This window comes from Hippoglossus stenolepis, chromosome 15 (genome assembly GCF_022539355.2).
Source record: "Hippoglossus stenolepis isolate QCI-W04-F060 chromosome 15, HSTE1.2, whole genome shotgun sequence".
Lineage (NCBI taxonomy): Eukaryota > Metazoa > Chordata > Actinopteri > Pleuronectiformes > Pleuronectidae > Hippoglossus > Hippoglossus stenolepis.
Window position 1 is genome coordinate 2,952,142 of NC_061497.1, and position 22,237 is coordinate 2,974,378.

The 22,237-nt window shown below is 40.8% G+C and overlaps 1 protein-coding gene across 4 annotated transcripts in view; it reads left to right on the top strand.

Moving 5' to 3' along the window:
• Nucleotides 1–125: 125 nt before the first annotated feature.
• Nucleotides 126–22,237, top strand: part of arhgap32b (Rho GTPase activating protein 32b) — a 99,767-nt gene continuing 77,655 nt past the window's right edge. For 3 of the 4 annotated variants that reach the window (XM_035178617.2, XM_035178622.2, XM_035178623.2), the window contains exon 1: nt 127–609. The gene's annotated coding sequence lies outside the window, so the exon portion shown is untranslated. Of the gene's footprint in view, nt 610–22,237 lie in introns of all 4 variants that reach the window. The other variant, XM_035178621.2, reaches the window with a different exon arrangement.

Consider the following 22,237-nt stretch of genomic DNA (forward strand, 5'->3'; position numbering starts at 1 on the left):
TACTGAATGTCACAGTGAGACACGGTAACCCCAGTGTGACGGTGATGTGAATCCCCCCCCCTCTCGAGGGCTTGTCTCGCTGGTGTGCAACATTTCCGGAAGCACGTGAAGGCGGCACAGAGGCAGCGCCGCTCCGGCCAGGCTCCAGTCAGTGAGAGCTCTCCGCCGGGCAGCACATGGAGGAGAAGCCGCTTCACTAGCCTCATCCTGGAAATACCCACCGGGACCCCGGAGGAAAGGGACTTCAGTCACACTCAAGTGTAGAAAGTGAGTGAATGTTTTTGGGAGACAGCGGTTTTTTTTTTTTTAAAATCTCCCCCGTTAGAAGAGTAACGGCTGCCTGTGAGCGGCGTTGTCCCGGGGGGAGCCTCTTTTTGTTCTGGGTTAACACACAGCCAACAACCGCTGGCGCCTTTTCCTCCAGCCGGGAGAGGGACTGAGAAATGTCCCCGGACACTTTGTGCCCGACGGGCGTGAGTCTGCTGGGTTAAGCCGTGATGAGGAGAGAGTTAACCAGCGGTGAAGCTCCAGACGGGGACAGAGAAAGCTAAGCTCGTCCCAGCCGCCGCCGGGTGCCCAGAGACCGCAGCCTCCGCCGCTGAAACCCAGGTACTTGACTGGAGCTCTCCCGGCTCGTCGTGTGTGTTTTACCCACTGTCCCTTCACTTTGCTCGGGCAGAGCTGGAGGCTGTTTAGTGGCCAGACCGTGTGAATTGTCTAATGTGAGACGGCGCGCATGTGTGTGTAAGCGTGTGTTTGTATTGTGTGTGTGTGTGTGTGTGTGAGGGGGGGGTATTTGCCAAAGCGAGGGTACATCTCTCCAGCTAGTCATTGCTAATCCCCCCGTAGTGAGAGTTATCTGCAGAATCCCATTGAGAAATAGGGCAATTTAACCCTGCCTGGATCCCGATAATGTTGAATATCCTGTTGTTGTACATCCAACTACAACCAAACAACACAAGCGGTGAACTCTGCTCATTACTGGGGGTTTAATGGAGGTATTATCTATTCATACGCCGCATGGTGAATGAGAGGATGCCGCATTCACTTGGAACCCGCAATGAGTCATAAAAGGTTATTATAGTTGTCTTTTTCGCCATTAACGCTGACCGTCAAATGAATAAAATATTAAAGTGCTTCATCTTCGAAAGGAGTTTGGTTTGTGGTGATGAAAAGTGCACACGTGAGGGTCTAAAAGCTGATGACGTGTGCCTGGCTCTGTATCAAACTGTGTCAACAGTTCATTTACTGGATGTGGTTATTGTCTTGTTAAAAATCTCACATCATCTGCAGCTTCACTGAAACGTGTCAGACTCCCTCTGCTGCTACAGGACCAGAAATGGTCTAGATCAGGGCGATTCAATTTCAATAGCAATTGGGCCAAATAGGAAAACCACTGGGAAATATTGTCAATTAATGGCTACTAAATAACAACAATGCAACAATTTTTTCACTTGAATCTGGTACAATCATAATCAATTCCAGTAGCATCCAGTCTATACAAGAACGTAGGAATGCTATCATCAAGGCTATACAGATGTTCTGAAGGTTGCAAAAAACGTGAGGTGATTTTCTGACTGGTTTGTAGCCACAAATGTAGAAGGCAAGATGAATATAGTAAAACGGTATCCACTGAAGCCATTTAGACTTAATGGCTCCGATTAAAGCAGCTTAGAGCAGCCACAAGAATATGGAGTAACCATTTCTGGGGCATGACCCCTAGAGGAAACAAAACTTGGTTCCTGTGGTACATTCTAATGCCACGGTTTTTTCGAACACACTGATCTTTTCAACCTGATTGTTAATATAGTCATATTTCTACTCTGTATTCTCTCTCTTTTTAAAAAATGATTTAATTTGAAATGTTAATCATTAGTGAGGTGTGATCCACAGTGTGAGAGCTCCCCTCACGTTACTTGTTCTGCAGTAGCAGTGGTTTTCTGTTGCCTTATTCCCTGCATTAGATGATGATTTGAATCAGAAATGCTAGGAGGCCTTTAATCCTTATTTAACTTGGCAAACTGGATACAAACGGGCTTATACACGCCATGCATATGCAAATTGCTCAACCCAGCTACAACAGTGCTGCACGACTGAGTTTTTCCAGTGAAACATGTGGGTAGGGCCTTGCTCAGCGGCACTTTGAGCATGGTTTTCTCCGGAGGACTGAGGGTTTTCCAGTCGTCTTATGCAACATTTTCCGGACAGCATAACCAATGGTTCGGCAAAATGCCTCTTAGAGCTATTACATTGCTGCTGCAACTTGATTGGGGTGGAACAGTTTACAAGTCATGGTTCGTTACGTGTTTTGCTGTCAGGGTCACGGTTCAGTGCTGCATGTTTTCAGTGCGGCGGCCGAAAAACATATCTGCACCAGGCGGCTGTCTTTTTCTGTTTCCTGTTGTGTGTGTGTGTGTTTTTGTGGAAACAAATTCTAACATCTCATCTGCATTTGTACAACCGTGCTAGCATCCCCTGCATGCTGCTTGATTTCAGCCTGCCCCCTTCTCCAGTTTGATATAGTTCCTTCCAGGAAGAAATAACTCTGCACATGCTTTTTAATAACTACTTCATCAAAAGGCTTCATGATTATACACTTGTTTACAACACCTGTCAGTTTGGTCAAGGATATACACCCAGAGCAAAGTGGGGCTGTAAATATACTTTTTCAATCTGAAGGCGTGATTTACAAATCGAGGGGTCCAAAGGAGCAGTGTACAGACTAATATTTTCTATAGCAGCTGGAATATACGATTCTTTGAATGAAATCTTATGGTACAATGTGGAGACCTTAGGCAAAATAGGACATTGATCATTATGATTATGAGACCAGTTTGTGTTGACTCTATAAAGTGCAGACCATGTGTCATGAGTTTTGCACAGAGGTAATTTGTGGTGAGAGACTTGCATTCGCTTCTTTCAATTAGTACTTCTCCTGTTTGATTTTTAGAATAATGACTTTTACCTGATGATTTAATGCCATCATTCACACACAAACAGGCTGTAATTGCAGTTGTGATAAGTGTTGTGTTCTTAGCTGAGCATTAAAGTCCGATGATTCGTATTCATTGTTCTGTTTTCCAGTTTAGGATTATTTTTAATGCTGAAAAGATCAAATTAAGATTCCATTAAGCACAAATTACTCATCAAATGACACATATTGGATTATTTTTTCTGACTCAACACTGCGTTCACCTATTGTACACCACTGTAGCATTTATATTTCACCACTTGAATAAGTGACAGTACTTTAATGCTGCCACGTCTTCCAACTTACACAGCTTAGTGTTCCTGGGGATAAGTGCCAGCAAACCAGCTCTTCTACTCTTGGTATTCAACACTTGTTAAAGCAAACAACTGCAACCAGCTTCAAAGGTATCATATGTCTGAAAAGCAAAAAGTTCTTCTGATGTATTTTGTTGAGTTGCTGTTACATTATTTAAATGTTTACAGCAATTTACCTACAAAAACACGTCGAGTAATGCGTACATTTAGTCACGGTAATGGTCTGTTCAGTGGCAGACTGACCCTCTGGGACGTCCCAGATCTTCCAAAAAGCATTGAAGAAATGCAGAGTTTTAACATGAAGCTGCTTTATTCATTGTTTTTACCATTTTTAATCAACAAGTCTTTTGTTTTGGATAGTAGGAGACCTCAATTTTATTTGTTAAGTTGAGTGTTTCCACCAGATCTGTTCAGAATGAGGAGGGGGCACATCAGTCCTTTATAAACTAGTGCAATGACATAGAGTATTTGAAATATAGTTTTATTTGTGGCCACTGATAACTGAATTTAAAACCGTTTTCCTAACAAGACTATGAACATTACAGAGGTATGGTACTAGATGGGAGCAAATGAGCAAAACTAATGCTGCTGTTACAAGTTTGGACGGAGCAACCACAGCTGAAAAAACAACTCACTCTGTGCTGCAACAGATAAGACTGAAACCATTTCAGATTTACTGCCATGGTAACTTCAGGATTAGCCATATCTCAACAGATAGAGGGGACAAGTATTTGTAGTTGTAAATCTTGGAGACCGCAGCACATTTGTCACACAAGCTAAGCTCTTGCATTGGAGTCTGAGCTCAGGTTCGGAACCAGAGGACAAATAAAGCAAACGTATGATAAAGGAAGAAGCAGCGGAAGTAAGAAGACCAAGAGCAGGAGAGAAGCAGCCTGTGGTGAAAACAGTGGTCTGAACATACCTAAGGTCACGTCAACTTTTCGGAAGATGAAATTGTTGGTTGGATTGCAGTGAAATGCAGTCCAGGCATTCACCGTTCATAATTCAGTATCTGTTCATTCATTCTGGCAGTTTATTTTCCGGACTAATATTTTTGTCTATTAAACAACAAAGGAATACAGTAATTCCACATAACAGAACTAGAAGCTGAACGAGGGAATAATTTGATTAATTGATTATCAAAATACTTGAAAAAAACAATTGTTAATGCTCTAGTCTGGTTTTTGATCAACTATCTGCAACACTAATGGCATTCCCATCAGCTTTAGCTTTAGTTGATGTTTAGTAATAATTAGGAAATGCTAGCATGATAACGGGCTAAACTAAGATGGTGAACATTGTAAACATGATATCGGCTTGTTAGCATTGTTGTAGTGAGTAGCATCCATAAAATGTCATATTTATGGAATTTGTTTGTAAGAGATGATTGACCCAGATATTATCTAAATATAAATCATACATATTGATTTGCACAAAATATAATGACTCTAATGTGACTGACTAATAGAAAGGTACGGAGTATGTGGAAACATGGCAGTCTGAGGACAGTGTCATAAGGACCTGAGAAACAGGATGTTTGGTAAATCTCATTCTGCCTCAGCATGCAACATGTACGTGACAGAACTTCTGTGAAAACTCCCATTGGAATAGTCAGATGCCAAAAGTTGAGATAACGAACTATAATTGGTATTAAGTTATTGTCAATGCTTACTTTATTCCTGGGTTTTGCTGGCCATGATGTGATCTAGTGAGGCCAGAGTCATGGTCCCTGGCTCAGGTACCCAATGTTGCCCCCCCCCCCCGGCTGGCTGGACAGAGAAAAATATAACGATATTCAATTTTTCCTACAGCAGTAGTTTTGTGGCCATTGCATCAGGTGTTCGGCAAATAGTCTGTTGTCATCTTTTGCAACATGGATGCTGCCTGTGCATCAAGTAATGATAAGTTATACAGTACAGATACTTTGATTTTATAACAGGATGTAGTACTTATAATAAAGCTAAGTCTTGGTTTGCTACATGCTACATGTTTATGTACAGTTATTTAAATTTTTTCCAAAGAAATATTGAAATGAATAGAAGTACTTGTCTAAAAGAACCCTTATAGACTAGTTTGAAAGACAGTAATGAATTCACAAGTGTGCATTTAAATTCTAAACGGTGTGCTGACTGACCATTCTCCTGTTACGCAACCAACTGCTTCCTTTTGTTTTCTTGTTGTGTACATGAAACCTCCTGCACTCTCAAAGGTCTCCTTGTTTGTCTCCGTTCTCGGCGGCCACGCACAAAGCCAGACGTGACCTCTGACCCCCAGACTTGGATACTGACGCACTGTGCGGGGGTGAGCAGCCATTGTGAGGCCCTTCTGCATGTTCATTAATTATGCATAATGCATACGCTGCTATCCTCAGGCCTTGTCCCACACATTCATAGAGCCACTCACTCTCCTTTCTTAGTGTGAAAAAGCATCTCGCTCTAAGCTCGGTGCACAGTCGCAGGCCTCTGAGGATGCCGTGACATTCCCAAAGGAGATTCCAATCCCCCATAAACAATCCTGGCATTGACATAGCTGCTGATTAGTGAGTTGCCAGGGTATTCTCACAATGGACTATCGGAGGATAATGAGATCAGATTGACAAAATGGGAGTTTTCATTCAGAACTTTGTTGGCAGCAAGTTGTGTGGAACTACTTGGAAGGGTTTAGAGGAGCCATGTAGCTGGGAGTTTAGCTTGCTGTCTAACCAAAAGTGTGGAATTTCCACAGATTATTGTGACAAGGTCCCAAAAGCATCCAGTGAGCACTGGATGCTGTCAGAGCTACTTGTACCTGAGCTCTGAGTTTGTCTCTGATGTTCTTTGTCAGTATTTTGACCTGGAGTTGCTTGAGTAATGTGATGATGAAACTGTGTCGCTGTGTGTTTGTTTTGCATCAGTTTCCAGTCTTTGGCTGTGTTCACATTTGTGCCCTGTGTTAGAACAATGCAAGGGGGCTGCAGTGGTGGGGGCGTGTTCTTTCATGTACCAATGAGACATTGCAACATGATCCGGGCAGTCCATTTGGAGGAACAGATTTGTGTGTTTGATTCTCCACAACTCTGGAGAATCATCAATACTCCGTTCGTGTTTCAGAGTAATGCACCAGGAATGCACACGTGCATGTAACTGGCAACCGCAGCGCATTGCTGGATGACATCATTTTTGGATTTGCTGAAGAAGTTAAACCGGAGTCAACATTTTTTGCTGCATAGTTTTGCACGACCACGCATGATGCTGCCCCCACTGCGTCGCCTGCGTTCCCATGCTAATGTCTGAGAAGGGCTGTGTTATTTTAGCCAGAGTGAAAGTCTGCCTGAACGTGGATAAACAGAAATTGGATTGATCCTCAAGGGGACATTGGGTCATTGCAGCACAGAACGGAGCCAAAGGAGAAATATTTGTCAAGTTTATGAGAAAAAGTAAAAGGTAGTAAAGGACACAAATAAAATATAATTAGTGACATACTTGATACAAAGAATAGGAAATATATAATAAGTTTTGACTGAGGTAAATGAAAGTTGATTGGCCAGGGATTTGTAAGAAGAAGCAGCTCAGTAATTAAAGCCTGTTTGAACTTATTTTTGACATTTAAAGGCACAACGTATAACAGTGCCTGTAACATAAAATGGCCTCCATCGTGTTTTCCAGAAATGCAACAATAACAAGACATGTTTTATTAACATTAAAACATGTCATGGGCCTTAATTTCACATATTAACGAATCAAGATGTGGCTTCTGGTCAATATTATTAAAAAGAATCGCGCTGTTCACATTCAGATATTTGTCCAATTCACCATTAAAACCCCGTAACCAGAAACAAGCCTGTCAAACAAATCCCAACAAATTGAAGGACTCAAACACACTCTTCTGTGCCATTTTAACTGCTGTTTGTTAAACCAAAACGCACACGCAAAATCCTAAGTGTGTTTGATTGCTCCATCGTAGACTGCAAACATTAGCATATCTGGCTAACAAGCTTAGTAACCACAGTAGGACCAGCATTACTGCCAAGCACCCCAGAAAACAAAGAAACACCCCAAAATACTTTATGTTAAACCTAATTAATGTGCACTTGTTTTATTTCAGCTCAGTGTGAGTCTGTCCTGTTTTGCTGTCATTTCTCTCCTCTGCTCTCCGTTTCTCTGCCCACTTGCACAGGGCAGCGACGTGTTGACAGCTCGTTATGTGAAGCCCAATAAAAGCTTTTAAAGGAGCGTTATAAACCAAACCTCTAAAACCAAAGACGTCGACCCCAAACGTCTGAAAGTTGGGCAACATGTCAGCATTCTCCAAATGCACACAATCTGGCGACAGTGGCGAGGATGTAGGCTGTTCTTCTGCTAATGGCAGGGAAGCTAGTTCTGGCCAGAGCACAAGCAGCTTTCTATTGCTGTTACAGCTGCATCTCCCCCAACAAGCGGAGGAAGACAGGCCTTACCCAGCTTGGCTGTCCGAGAGGAGATATTCCCTCTGGCTCGACAAGACTAATAATGGCAAGGATATGTTTAAAAGTAAATAAAAATAACAAATAATTCATTAAATGTTCATGCATATAAATGCTAAACGGGAACAACTAAAGTAAAGTGTTACAGGTTAGAGTACAAAAAGCCCCTTTCAGAGTTTAAACAGTAAAAATATAAACCTCAAAGTTTCTTTCTCTCGTAACATGAATACATCACATGAGAGCATGACGCAACCTTTTCAGGGAGCACACCTATTCTGGAGATTTTCATAGTGACTAGGATAAAGGTAGGAGTAAAATAGCTCCTGAGTTAAACTTTAACCCGTATGTGTTGGATATATGTATCTTGACAGGGTAGGGTTGTCTTGTTAAGACTAAAAGTCTTGTCCTGAACTTGAGAGCATTTATTCATTATTTTGTAAGAGTCATATCTAGACCAAGTTCATTAAGGAGATTTAGTCGACAGTTTACTCCCAGTGTCCTTGTCATGTCATCTATCCAGCATGTCTGTATTTAGTTCTTCTTGTTTTGTTCACTCTGTAGCCTGATTTCATTTTTTCCAGGACAAGCTCTTGAGCTCCAAGACGCTCTAAAGCCTCAGGGGCGGCGTCAGACACCAAAGGCCCAGTGAGGCAAAACCTCCCCTAAAGCAGAGTTGTCTAGTGGGTCAGGATTGTGTGTTCACTGAGAGCGTTAGTTGGCCACCCACTTTCAACCTGCCCCACTACCCGCTCCCCCCTTCCTCTTCTTTCCTCATTCCACTAATTAGGTTGAAGGGTGTCATGTTGTCTTGGTGCATTAAGGTCAAATTCAACTCTCGTGTTGTAACAAGACGCCTGTATATTCATATATCTCAGATGTGCAAGCACATTGAGGAGGTATAACATTATTTATTGACCTCAATAGAAGTCATCCCCTGCTCATAAAGAAGAGTTAAAACTACAACCTTCACTTAGGGGCAAAAATTTGTCTTAAGACATAAAATAAATAACAATGTGACGTTTATCACAATAATTATTGCTATTAACTGATATTTATGACTTCTATCATGAATTTTTGGCCATATTGACCACATAATTGTTTTTAGCTTCCGCTCTGTCTTTGAATTATAAAAATGTTCCTCTGCCCAGTCCAACAGGTAAACTTAAAGGGATAGTTCACCCAGAAATGAAAATTCACTCATTATCTACTCACCACTATGTCGATGGAGGTGTTTGAGTCCACAAAACACTTTTGGAGTTTCAGGGGTAAACAGTGTTGCAGCCAAATCCAATACAATTGAAGAAATTAGTAAACTATGTCCAGACATAAAAACACCAGAAAATAACATAACATGCCTCCATAATGCTCGTGTGGTGTCATACGAGTGTCTGGAAGCCCCGACATTGAAATTCGGTTCGAAACAGCCTCATTTACACCAAGTTTTTAGCCTAAAAGTGTGCTGATATCTTCTGACAAGGTGCATTCAGGGACAGCGGAAATGCTAACGTCCGCGGACTAAAAAACGGTGGAAATGACCTTGTTTCAAGTCAAATATGAATGTCGCCACACGAGCAGCATGGAGGAATGTTATGTTTTTTTCTGTTTTATTACATCTGAAGATAAGTCACTAATGTCTTCAATTGTATTGGATTTGGCTCCTACACTGTTTACCCCTGAAACTCCAAAAGTGTTTTGTGTACTCAAACACTTCACCCACCCCTCCATCGGCATAGTGGTGAGTAGATAATGAGTGAATTATCATTTCTAGGTGAACTATCCCTTTTAAGATATAAGTAGACTTTGCCCTAAGCTTGATTTGTTGTTATACTCTCTAATAAATACAGTTAGAGAATCTTGGAGTAGACGACGTCTGTGAATATACTTTCAGTTTTTCTGTCAACAGATTCTGATACTTTTCTGAATTGAGAGATAGTTTTGGATTCCAAGCGTGTCAGAATGTGTCCTTGATGTTGTTTTCACTGAGCTACTGAATAAAAAAATCTGCGCCTCCTCTTTGACACTTGGAAGGCTTGAAAAATATGTTCATTGGTATTTTTGAAGTTTGAGATTAAGAATAGAAGGCTGTGAAAGTTATGATAGACATGTTGTACAGTTCAGTCCACTTCCAGGGTTTTTCCTAACATAAGACTTGGGCACAGCGCCACATATTCATCAAATATTCTTTTTGGATGGAGTGAAATTACAAGTCTAAGTTTATCATATTTTAGGAGTGTTGCTTTATGGGCTGTGTGAGATTGTATAATACTAAGCTAAGCCTAAGCATGAGCCTTTCATGTTTAGTTTGCCCTTTAATGTATTTGTTTAGCCTTGTTTAAGTTTTTTTCTTCCTGAATAATTAATACATTAATACCACGGTAGTAAAATCAGGTTTCTCAAGTACGGGAAAAGGGCTTATGTAGAATACTGAAATCGGGATGTGACATTTACATGCTTAAACACAGAAAGGAGATACTTGAAAAATGGATAGACTAACTTGTTGGCATGTAAACATAGTCAGTGATTCTCGTAGAGGAATGACAGTGAGAGAGGAAACAACTACAGCTACAGTAACTCAGTCAGCTGGCGAGTGGTTCCACTTAATTAAAATAAGGGATCTGCCTACAGACTATTTTTGGTAAAAAGCCAAACTGTCAAAGAGTCCAAATTCATTCACTAAGCTTTGTTTTAACAGAGTTTTCTTTCCTGTGTGGCACACACTGCGATTAGTCACAAAAATGTGAAGGACTACTTCAGGACATAGTACTCACTTCATCTGTGAACAGACTTGATAATGTCTGAGTGGGCTGTGAGAAACGAGCTGTGGTTTTTTTGTAAATAGTAAAACAATAATGGTCGATGGATTTGTACTATTCACATTTCTTATAATTTCTCCAGAAACCCAGAGAAAACCTGACGTCTGAGTGAAAATGAGACAAGTTGTGTTCACCATTACTGAGAGACGGCCCGCAACAGGTGATCCTGAGGATGATCCAGTTTGTCAAGATATTAGTACATGACTAACAAATGTGTTATCATGGCAGTGCTGACTTTTTGTTATGAAAGGCCCGTTTATCCAGTCAATTTAAGAAAGACATTAACACCAGAATCATTTTTAGATTACAGATTACATCTTACTTTATCAGAGCCACAACAGATGGTTTTTTAGAATAAAGAAATAGAGCTATTGTTGTTATGGCCCTTTTCTGAATGACTCCAGGGGAATTTGATCCCCTGCAGTTTTACAAAAAGCTGAAATGAAACTGGCTGAAAGCTGCATAGAGCTGCAGACTAAGGTGTCGCTCCTCAGTGAGATCAACTGTACTAACAGAACTGAACACTTTCACATTGCATGGAGTCAAAATTGTTAGCATAGTTTCAGTGTTTATAAAAAAATTTGCTTTAGGGCGTTTTAATTACTGAACTACACACAGAAACTAAGCTGGTGTTTCACACTCCAACCCTGACGCACAGAGCTGTTGAGTTGTATATAAAGCAACTGGATCTGATACCAAACACCGTCCCTTGGCAGAGAGACTTTGTATTCATCTTACAAAGGTGATTTGAATGAACAAGGTCACTCTCCTGACATCCAGTCTCCTGAGGCCGAAGACAGGAGACTGTGGAGACGGCATCAGATGACAGGCATAAGGAGGCAGATAAATACACAATGTGGAAAAAGAGTTTTAAAGGAGCTGTCACACATTGTTTTTTTGCCTTGAGTGTGTCCTGGGACAGCTAACTGCCACCTGGCGGATGGGGTGGACATGTGGACATCAATGTGGGATCCTGGCCTAATGACCAACTCTGAAATGCCATTTTATAATTATCTTGCTTCATTTAGCAGATGAATTAACAGCTGAGAAATGAATTGAGAGTGAACCGCCAGATTGCAAGCTGTCATTCCAGTTAATTTTTAATATTGTCAACACCAATTTTTCCTTTGCATTTGGCAGAAATTGAAATCCATGGTGCGGCAAGTTTGTGGTGCTTGTCATCAGCTGAAGAGAACAACAAAAGGCGCTAATGTCACTCAGGGATGCTGAACAGACTGCCTGGTCATGGCCTAATTCCTGTAAAGCTCCAAATTACCTTATGAATATGCACTACTGAAGGAATTAGGGTCATCGTTGCTTGTCAGGCCGATCAATATCATGCTGGTTTGGTTTGCATGCGCAGCAGCAATAGGAAATCTTCAGAGCAACACTGCAGAGTTCCTTCGTGCAAGCTGGTTTATGTTCTTCTTAAGGGTATAAGTGTAAGGTACATCACCATAAGCACCAGTAATCAGATCTATAATCATGAAATGTGGACAGGAAGAGGCACCACTAATCTGGCACATGAAGTTGAGCTTTACTTATCACAAGAAGGTACCACCTGTGCAGCCTGTGAAACAGGTGCATGATGTTTTCTGTGACTCTGAAAATGTAGTAGATGTGCACATCCCATTAAATCCAAACAGGTGCTGAACGCATGATATGAAGTGGAGGAAATGCGACATCCTCCAGTAACCAGTGCTCTTAAAGCATGTAGCTTGAAACAACACAATTTAGGATGAAAATACATTTGAATGCCTTTATGCCCATTACTTTTTGGAATTGATTCAAGCATGAGTTGATTAGAGTGATCAAAGGTCAATATCACGTGACCTCAAAAAACATGTCATGAACATGATACCTCCTTGAAGTCTTTTTGTTCAAATTGGCCCCTTGAGGACTTGATGAATCGTGAATTGGGTCAGTTCTCACCATTCACAGTTGTCCTGGGAACATGCTTATTAAATCTGCAATGTTTTGTGAAGTCGAGACACTATTGAGTTGCAATATGTTGGCCTCTGTTGCATTAATAAAAAAATATATTTTCTAAGTCTCTTGTAAATTCCCCAACTTAATGTAAGTAGCAAAATTCCAACTTAGTCCCTACTTATTTAGCTTGAAAATGCTAAATAAAAAGGGGAAAATGTTCTACGGTTTAAAGCTTCAATAATCAATTACATTACAAATTGAATGGGAAAGTGTGCTGTCCTTTTTAAGTTACAAAGACGTCACAAACAAATGGAAAGATGACACAGGCATTTGCACTGTGACTTGAGTAGTGCACCATAATGCCTGTAAATCACACCTCTGGTTTAATGAGGCTAATTTGGTTGTTCTGTATCTGCCAGCATATTTCACACTAGTCTCTATTTTGGAAATGCTACTTGTCAAGAATTGGAAGTCACAACTCCTGCAGTCTCACACTTCTGTGTGCATGTCTTTTGCATAAGAATTTTTTTTTTTGCTATTCATACAGTTTAAAGCTCTTTTGTGGCTTTTTTTTGTGGACTTTTTTCACTTTCACAAGGTCAGAGCTTTGGGTGGCCACACTCAGCACATGGATAATTTTGAAAGAACTCAAAATGGAGTTACCTCCAAGTCTATCAAATAGAGCATTTACTAAAAAGACATTTTACTTAGGCACAGAATCCCTCAGATGACCCTCATGTCAATTATTTAAGAAACAAATCCACAAAGTATGTCCAATGACACCTTGGAGATTCACACATGGAGTATGCCAGTGGTCATCAGTAACAATACAAATCCAGCCCCTCCCTCTCTCTCTCCTCTCATCTTGGCCGGGTGTTGCCACATGTTATTGGCATAACTAAACTAACAAACTGCACTGGTTCTTCCTCTGCTGTTTTTGTCATGAACCAGCTTCAGGTGCACTCCCGCGCTGGAGTGATATGGGAAACATGGACACATATACTGTATTTTATAGGGATAACAAGTCTTAAATCTCCACTAGCTTTTATATGGAAATGTGTCATTTGACATGACAAGTTAAGATTGACTGAGCTACTTTGTGTGATGTTTATTGTTAATGTCTTTAGTAAATCTATACAATGAACTGTATGTGATTAATGGACTAAAAATGTACCTGACGTGCTGAATTTAATAGTTTCTGCTGTGAAAGTCTGACTCGCTTTTACTGAGCGAGAAGCACTGGTGAGCCAACCCAGCCTCATTAATCAGAGCAGGAGGGAAGGTAATGAAGACAAGATATGCAGGGAAGCGTTCAGCCATTGGTTTGTGTTGGCATGTCTGCTTGTTGCAAACGGCGTCAAAGATAATTGACAGGAGAGATGCCGCACTTGGTCAGAGGATTAGTTTCAGCTGAATCCACCAGCATTTCCACTACATCTTTCCAGGAGGTACCGGTGGAAGGATCCCTGATAAATCACTTATTTATCAGTATTTGTTACAGTGAGTCAGCATGCCATGCTGTAGGCAGGGTGCTGCTGGCACTCTTGTCCCTCTTCTCTATACTCAGTGGTGGTGACACACCTCAGCAACACATCTCTCACTCAGGCAGAATTATTCTATGGCTGGCAATTGCACAAATGCTCTGCAGAGGCCATTAAAAACGCAAATAAGGAACCCCTGGCTGACTGAGGTTAGCACTCTTCTGTCACTGTCTTATTTGTTTTCAGAGTGCCAAGTAATTAGAATGTACAGCTGCTGCCAAGTCAACATTGCAATTAAAATAATAGTTTCCAGTAAAGCCGTGGAGTGGATGTAGGATGATAAGTCTACCCGAATAATTAAAAGTGCAGATTCAAACACAGCTCTGGTATATTTTTACTGTTGAACTTGATTAGGCTTACAACCATTAAGCAACATTAAAAAAAAACAACTAATGATTTGTTAACATGGAGTTATAATATGTAGTGTTTGCTTTGTGGTGCTGATTTCTGTATGGCTTTCCCCCTCATTAATACTGTGGTTTGCTTTGCAAGACCACGTAGTTGAACTGTGTATACTCCTCATGATCCCGAGCCCAAAGTGTGTTCTCGCTGTAACAAACACACCAAACTCCATTTAAAATTCTTGACATTTTTGAGGATGACAGCTGATTTTTTTTTTTTTTACTGATTTATGGTTCAGCATTTCTTTTGAACATGCTGGACCTGATTCCAGCAGCTTAAACTGCTAGATGTGGCTGTCCTTCAGTTGGACACTATGGGATTGTACCCACTCACCAAAAGCTGTTTTCAGACATGAACCCAGTTGTCTGGGCATTTTCCAGAGTTTGCCTTTCGCATAATAGAAAAGGCAGCAGGGGATTCTCCCGAGCCAGACTCATTCACAACAACAGGAACATCTCCAGAGGCAAGGAATGGCACATGGGCAGAGCCTGCAGGAGGCAGGACATAATATATGAAGTCACCATCTTTTGTTAAAAGCACATCAAGACCAGTGCCAGCGTTGCACCAAAACCTCACGAAACTCGGTTTGTTTCAAGTTGAGGTCTTCGGACTCTTCTACATGTATATCACCTCAGTTTTCAGTTTTGCATCTGTTGCTTATTAGAAAAATACTCGTCCATCCACTCCCTCGCAATGAATCCTATTGATAATAAAATTGCTTCATTCTCACATGGGCTCACTCGGATCCTCACATGCAGCCCGTTCGCTTAGTTTCAGGAGATATCCAAAGTACAGTGCATCTCTGAAAGCAGCTAAAGTTCTATAGTGCAAGAACAGGTGATCGGGACACAGAGTGGGAATGAAAGAGGCACCATTCTCCCTTTTTTAAAAGTCAGAATTTACCATCACAATGATTTAGAATCTGTTAAGGTGATATAAATAGTTGCATAATGTTGCTGCAACTGTAACTTCCCCATCTAGACCCCAATAAATGTTCATGCCTATCCATGAGCAAGTGCATTCCTTATTTGACAGGACACATGGTCAAGCAGTAACTCGGGACACACAGGGATCAAAAGCTTGGATGTATTTACAATGTATGGACTGTATTGAAGAGGAAAATGCATTAAAATTTTTAAAATCTGCCAAGAGGATTGTCCAGAATGGCCCAAAAATGGAACAGCACCGAGGAAATCCTCTTAGCTGTGCTGATGGACAATCTGCATCTTTCAGTGACATTTGCCATGTGGCCGAATGACAAATACCACAACAGTGTAGATTTGCACATTAGTGTAACGATATAAAGCAATTTGTTTTTCAGAAATGCTCTATTTGAGTTTTAAGTAACATTCAGATCAAGCCTAAATCCTTTAGAGCTCATTTCCACGTCGATTTTATATTCCCATGCAAGAGGAGGCTGCTCACAGCAGTTTACAGTAAACAGGATCTTCTACTGGTTATTGCACTTGTGTCAGCTGAGTGTCAGCATATTTTATCGACTGTTGCTCTTTAGTTTGTCTCATGTGAGCTAGCCAGATCATTATCATCTTATAAATAAGTGGTGTGTCGCTAGTGCCTCTCCTTGATCACTGTCATGCACCTTTTAGTCATCTGAAACACACAGGAAAAAACTGTCAATACCCAGGTCAAGGTATCGGCTCAGTTAAGGCATTAACTAGTTTGCAGTAACCTTACATTTCAGTTAACTATAGTGTTTTCATAGCTGCCCAGGTTAAGGTGTGGAAAACAGGTTTTGTTGACCACGTTTTTTTTATCGATGGTTTCACCAACCTTTTTAATTAATATCCTGTTATTACCTGTTAGTTGTTTTACTATGAAGAAGGTTTTGCTGTCGGCGAAATACATGTTTAATCTTTCCACCTCCACTTGCCAAGCACACTACTTCACAGCTGAATCATCATGTTTATCATGTGACTGTGTGCATGAGAGGAACAGAAACAGTGGAGACAACTAGAGATAGGATTGCACAGGGCATGTGAGGTTAGGTATCATTCACATTTGAAATGATATGGAATTCTGTTCCTGTGCCCTGTGGGGCCTTTTTCAGTACTTCAGTCTGTAGCATTTTCTTGCATATTGTTGTCAGTACTGCAGTGCTCTTACAGTGCATCCTATAACGTTTCCCTGTAATAGTGTGTAATTCTATCGGTTTCATACTACGGTTTCAGACATACCAAAAAATCTCACATAATGTTTTAGCCTATTAGCAAGATCTTATGCAATTTAACGTTAGCCTGCAGCTGCTGTGTTGCCACAGAGTTGCCTTGTTGTCAAGGATCTGACACCGGTTTCACATCACAACTATTGCAGTGAGCATTTTCTGTACTTGTCTACTTGTGACCACTCTGAGCTCACCATTGCCCTTACTGTGTTGTGGCATTAGTTTTCTCTAAGGCTTTTGGAGCGTCACTGCCACTGTGACTGATCTGTAGTGTGGACCCAAGTTAGACTTGTGCTCTCTCTCTTTCCCTCTACGCTCTGTTACTCTCTATCCTTCAGGTAGCAAAATTTGGCACCATTCAATTTAAAGGGAATCAGCATTCGGTACATAACAGTACCACATTTGTTACCCAACCCATGTAGCTAGAGTCATTTAAAAGACTAGCAACCAACCTAGTTTTGGTATGTTTGTGCTTTTTCAGATTATATGAACATAATCAAATTATTACCATACTGTGGTTATATCTGCATCATTAGGGTGCATGTTGCTGCCTCTCCAACCAGCTCATTTTTCAACATGGTAATTTAGATCCACATCTCACCTTCAATTGTGTTATCTTCTCCTCTAATTCACTAAGCGTGTTGCCCCGTGGGGCGCCGTTGTGAGTGTGTACCTTATCAGATTTTTTCCTGCTAATTATCAAGACAAGTTTTAGTGCTCAGCTCTACTCAAGAGCTTTTAAATCAGCTCCAAGGTCATTCATCTCTTGTCTCTACTTTGCCTGTTTAGTGCATTAGATTGTGTTCACTCAAATACTTGAATTCATTTCTAAGAGGCCAAGTGACTCATATCTCATTTTCTGGGAGTGGGTGGGGGATTTAGGGTTTGGGTGGGTTGAAGGATACGCTACATGTAAAATTATATTTTGATGAACTCATACTCGGCCCAAGTGTATGTCTCATAGTAATCTAACGATCATTCTGATGGGATTAGCCTCATTGGAGACAGCCTTCCTCTCCAGCCAGGTAGCAAATATATATTAACTCTCTCATAACAATCCTTATTTATAGGTTGACTGAATACACCCACTGTGCCTTGTTGGTATTTTGATCATCCTTCATTCTCAGGCACTACTCATTTTGAACAGGCCTATTTTGGAATGGGCTGTTTGCTTGGCCTGTGCTAACGCCGGTGGCAGCTTTCTTTCTCAAACTGTAATAACCTGCAGTCCACAGAACCCTGAAGCCACCGCAGCTGCACAAAGAGCTGTTTACCTGTTAATTCAAAGTTCAGTGAAGCTCATCTCATTACGCAGTGCCCGAACTGGAGAACAGGTTGTCGCTGACGTTATCGTGAACGCGCCTGTTGTCATGAATGTGCTGTTGTCACTGATAACTTAATTGATGAGTTCCAGCCACTACTGCTACAGAGTGCTGGTTGCTTGTTTATTTACACTGAACATATCACGTGTCCAAATTACACGTTCGACACTACACCTCCATTATACCCTTATTAATTTAAAGAGTTATGCATTCCACACACACACACACACACACACACACACACACACACACACACACACACACACACACACACACACACACACACACACACAGAAAGAGTAGTGGATAGTAGTAGATTAGTAGAGTGATACATCACAGTGGTGCGATGTATTTCACTTTTCGAGTGAGGATATTCACTCGATACTCATCTCTCGGCATAGCTTGCTCTCTTTCCTCTTCAATAATGAAAACTGTTACAACAGTCAAAGCCAAGAAAATGTAGTCTCCATCCTATACACAAGTACTGACAAGTGGTTTAACTCAATACTCTGCCAGTAGCCTCACATGTTCTGCTGCCTGTGAGATTAGCTTTCCTGATGCTAACCCAAATGTGGTCTCGTTCATCAAACCCTCTGCTTCATCTCCTGAGACCCAACCACATGCCAGTGTATTAAACCGGCTTCTATGGCTAACAGGGCTTTATAATCATGCACAAGCATGGCATTGCACAAAGAGCGCTGACAGTTCAGAGCAAATCTCTCTAAAAATATTCACAAAGCTTTGTTGTGTCTGGTGTAAAAGTTTGGACGGACCAATGTCTTCTGTCAATTTGCACGTACGCTCTACTGACACCAGCAATGTAGATAACTGGGAAGTCCATATTGCTTTAAGTTTCTTTGCTTAATGCAGTGGAGTAGTAAACGTCTCAGTGCCTCTGTTTCCATTGGAATCAAGACAATTGCAACTGGCTCTGGTTGTCGTCTTTCTCAACGTTCCCCTGTAGTGGAGCTGGGTGCTATTTGATTTAGTCGAGCTCAGCAGGGGAGGCAGTGCTGCAAAGCCAGGTCTCATTCACAATGAATAGCTGCTGTCCCCATCAATGCTTGTGAAAGCCAAGCCTTGTAAATGTGATTGGAAGGATTTGAATACAGACTAAAAGTTGGGAACGGTGTATGTGGTGCCACACCCACAGAACTACAAAGTCATCACTGGCCAGATACTGCCAACTGTATTTGTGAATGCCCTGTTAGTCTCAGGGAAGATATTGTTACTTATAACTATTTAAATGTATTTATTATGTAATATGTAACCACTATTATTGTGAATCAACCTTGAAGGATTAAGTTGGTATCAGTAGCATTACCCAACATTAGCTTGCTGCAGTAAATAAAACCGAAAAAAGATAAAGAACTGAATGACTGCAGTGAAATTTAAGTGCTGGTAAAGTATTGTGCATAGACAGTACATTGATAAATAGTGCAGTATGAAGCACAGAGGATTGTTGGCCTGGCAAGCTGCCACAGCTGAATGAATGTAGTAGACACACGGCTTTATATTTGATAAGCCAGTTGTACAAATTGCTAATAGCTGCACTGTTTAGGCAGCACAGGAACTTATTGGTTTGGTTGATCATTTTTCTTATTGTGTTTGAGAATTAAATCCTCAGTTAAACTGAATGGACATTAAGTAGTGTAGCAGGAAAGTCCCCGACCTGTCAACAGTGATGGAAAAGTATGGCAGCAAACACAACCATCAGTCGATTAATAAGTCGATTAGTCTGCAACTATTTTAGGAATTGATAAATCTGTTTAGCCTTTTTTTCAAACAAAAGTTCTAAATATATTCAATGGTTAAAGCCTCTGAAATGTGCGGATTTGTTGCTTCTTTGTCACACCTGATTGCAAAATTCTATTTGGATTTGGGCAATCTGAAAATAATTTGTACATACTATAAAGAAAATAATTGGCTTATTAACAGATAATGAAAACACCATAATCTCTATACATTTGTCCTGTGCGACTCAACTGTCACACTGAATTAAATTAGTAAATTAATAATTTATGATAATTGTGTTTGAGCGGTGTAGTGATAATTGACCAGTGCCATTAGAAGGCCGGCATTTAGACTGAGGGTAATGATTAAGAAAGATCATTAACTTTTGTTACACACAATCTGTTGTTTGGGTCCAGTGAAATGTCAAATTACTTTTCCCTCAGTCATCAGGGATTCAAACCAAAGATTCATTCATTTATAAGGTGTAGCTGCACTGTCTTATAGTGTAAGAGGTCATGTGCGTGAACTTTGCCTTCCTAGTATTGATTTCATGTAGAAGAACCTTTCTGCATTTACATGGCTTTCTGCAGTACTTCAGAGCCGCGCTGCGCAAGTATGAGGCCTAATTTACTGCGAGATAGAGATGATACAAAATCTAATCTCTTATGTTTATATGCAGTATTCATTTTAGTATACCATCTGATTTAATTTGACTCTTCGTCTATTGTCACAAATGATTTAGTTTATTTAGCATGCTATAAGTCAACTAAACAGCTATACTGGCAAGTCACGAGATGTCCAATACTTGACTATTAGGCTTCAACTTTACAGTGTCCATGACTCTCCACTCTGCTACAATACAACAGATGGACTCTCCTCAGTAAACCCAGTTGAACAGAGCTTCCCCCTCTCTGTAATTCGAACTCATCTGGCATTTGTAAATATCCTAACCCACACACTGTATTGCTTCAAAGTTGTCGGTGTGCTGCCTGCATGGTTTTCTACATGGTTTTCTACATTATGCTACTGTAGATGAATTTAGTCCAACAATCTGTCACTTATATGTTAGCTAACATTTCTGACTGAGAGATAATGTAATGAAATGAGTGCAGCAGGTCAAGCTGATGAATTGGCTTCTGTGCAAGAGTTACTTCTGGGCATCAGAGGATACTAAACAGGAGCAATAGGTTACAGTAAGTTATTCCACACATTCATGTAGGTCTAATAACTCATTTGTCCATTCACCCTTCTTTCACTTCAAAATCTAGTTTGTAATTGTTGACAAAAAGGTAGTACATATTTTTTTAAGTCGTCCTGTTTTCAGTGCGTTAATGAATACTTTTATCTTCGCCAGGATGTGATGTTTTCTGTCCGCCCATCTGTCTGTCTGTCAGCAGGATTACTCAAAAACTGGTTAACCGATTTCCATGAAATTTTACGGAGGGGTGGGGCATGACCCAAGGAACCAATTCCTTGCTGGAGCGGATCCAGATTTTTTTCACTTGCGTTAACATTAACGGGCGCATAGTTTTTGCTGACAAAATTAACACTTCTTTATATTAACAACTAAATAAGTAGCCATTTGATCTGTCTGTCCACTGCTTATACTACAGCACACCGACATAAATATTACAGAGCAGAGGGGAAACGGCCAACAGACATGTCATCTTATAAAATTAATTTAGAAAAGTGTTTAGGCATATTGCCTGTGTCATACGCTGGAGAAGAACATTTCCTGACTCAAACCTGTGGTGAGCTACAGTTTTGTTTTGCTCGTCTTCAGTGATGCTGCCACCCTGATGAGAATGAAGGATATTTTATCCATGTGTAGAGACGATTAACTCTTGATTTTTAATCTTCTCTAAGCTGAAACTCTGTCTTCTGTCAAGGTCGGTCATTTCATGGGTTTCTGCTGCATCAGGTATTTGTGGGAAGCTCAGCCTGCTTTGTCTTGTCTGCCTGCCTGGGACACACGCACACGCACACACACACACACTTCCTGGTTTAACTAACACACGTCATTCCTCTCTACTCAAAAATAACCAATGAGATAAGTATTTTCACACCCACAACATATAAGTGCAGGTGATGGTACACAAAAACACACGTGAAGTAAGATGGGTTGACTGCATGTTTTGTCTGTGTGTGTGTGTGTGTATTTGTGTGTTTGTTGTTGATTTAAGAGCAAGAGTTTACAGTGGCCCAGGACATGAGATGAATTTCAACACGCAGCCTGTGCCTGTGTCCACAACTCTCCCAGCCTTAAAGCTTATAGCACAGACACTCACACACACATTCATAGCAGTCGATATCACCATGTGCTGTCATTGTCTGGTCAATATTGTGTTGGTTTAAATCGATGAACTCTTGTACTGAGCTCATATAGAGCCACAGAAGTTGATAATCTTTCCCTCCAGACTCTTGGACAGCTGGGATGTCTGGATGTTCTTATGCTGCAGACAATCTCGGGTCAAAAGAAGGTGACGCATTAGTTTCTAATTGGTGCAGAGCCAGGCTTAATCACACATGATTCAATCTATTGCCTTCTTATTTTTGGAACAAAGATCCCTGAATCACTTTGACTTCAA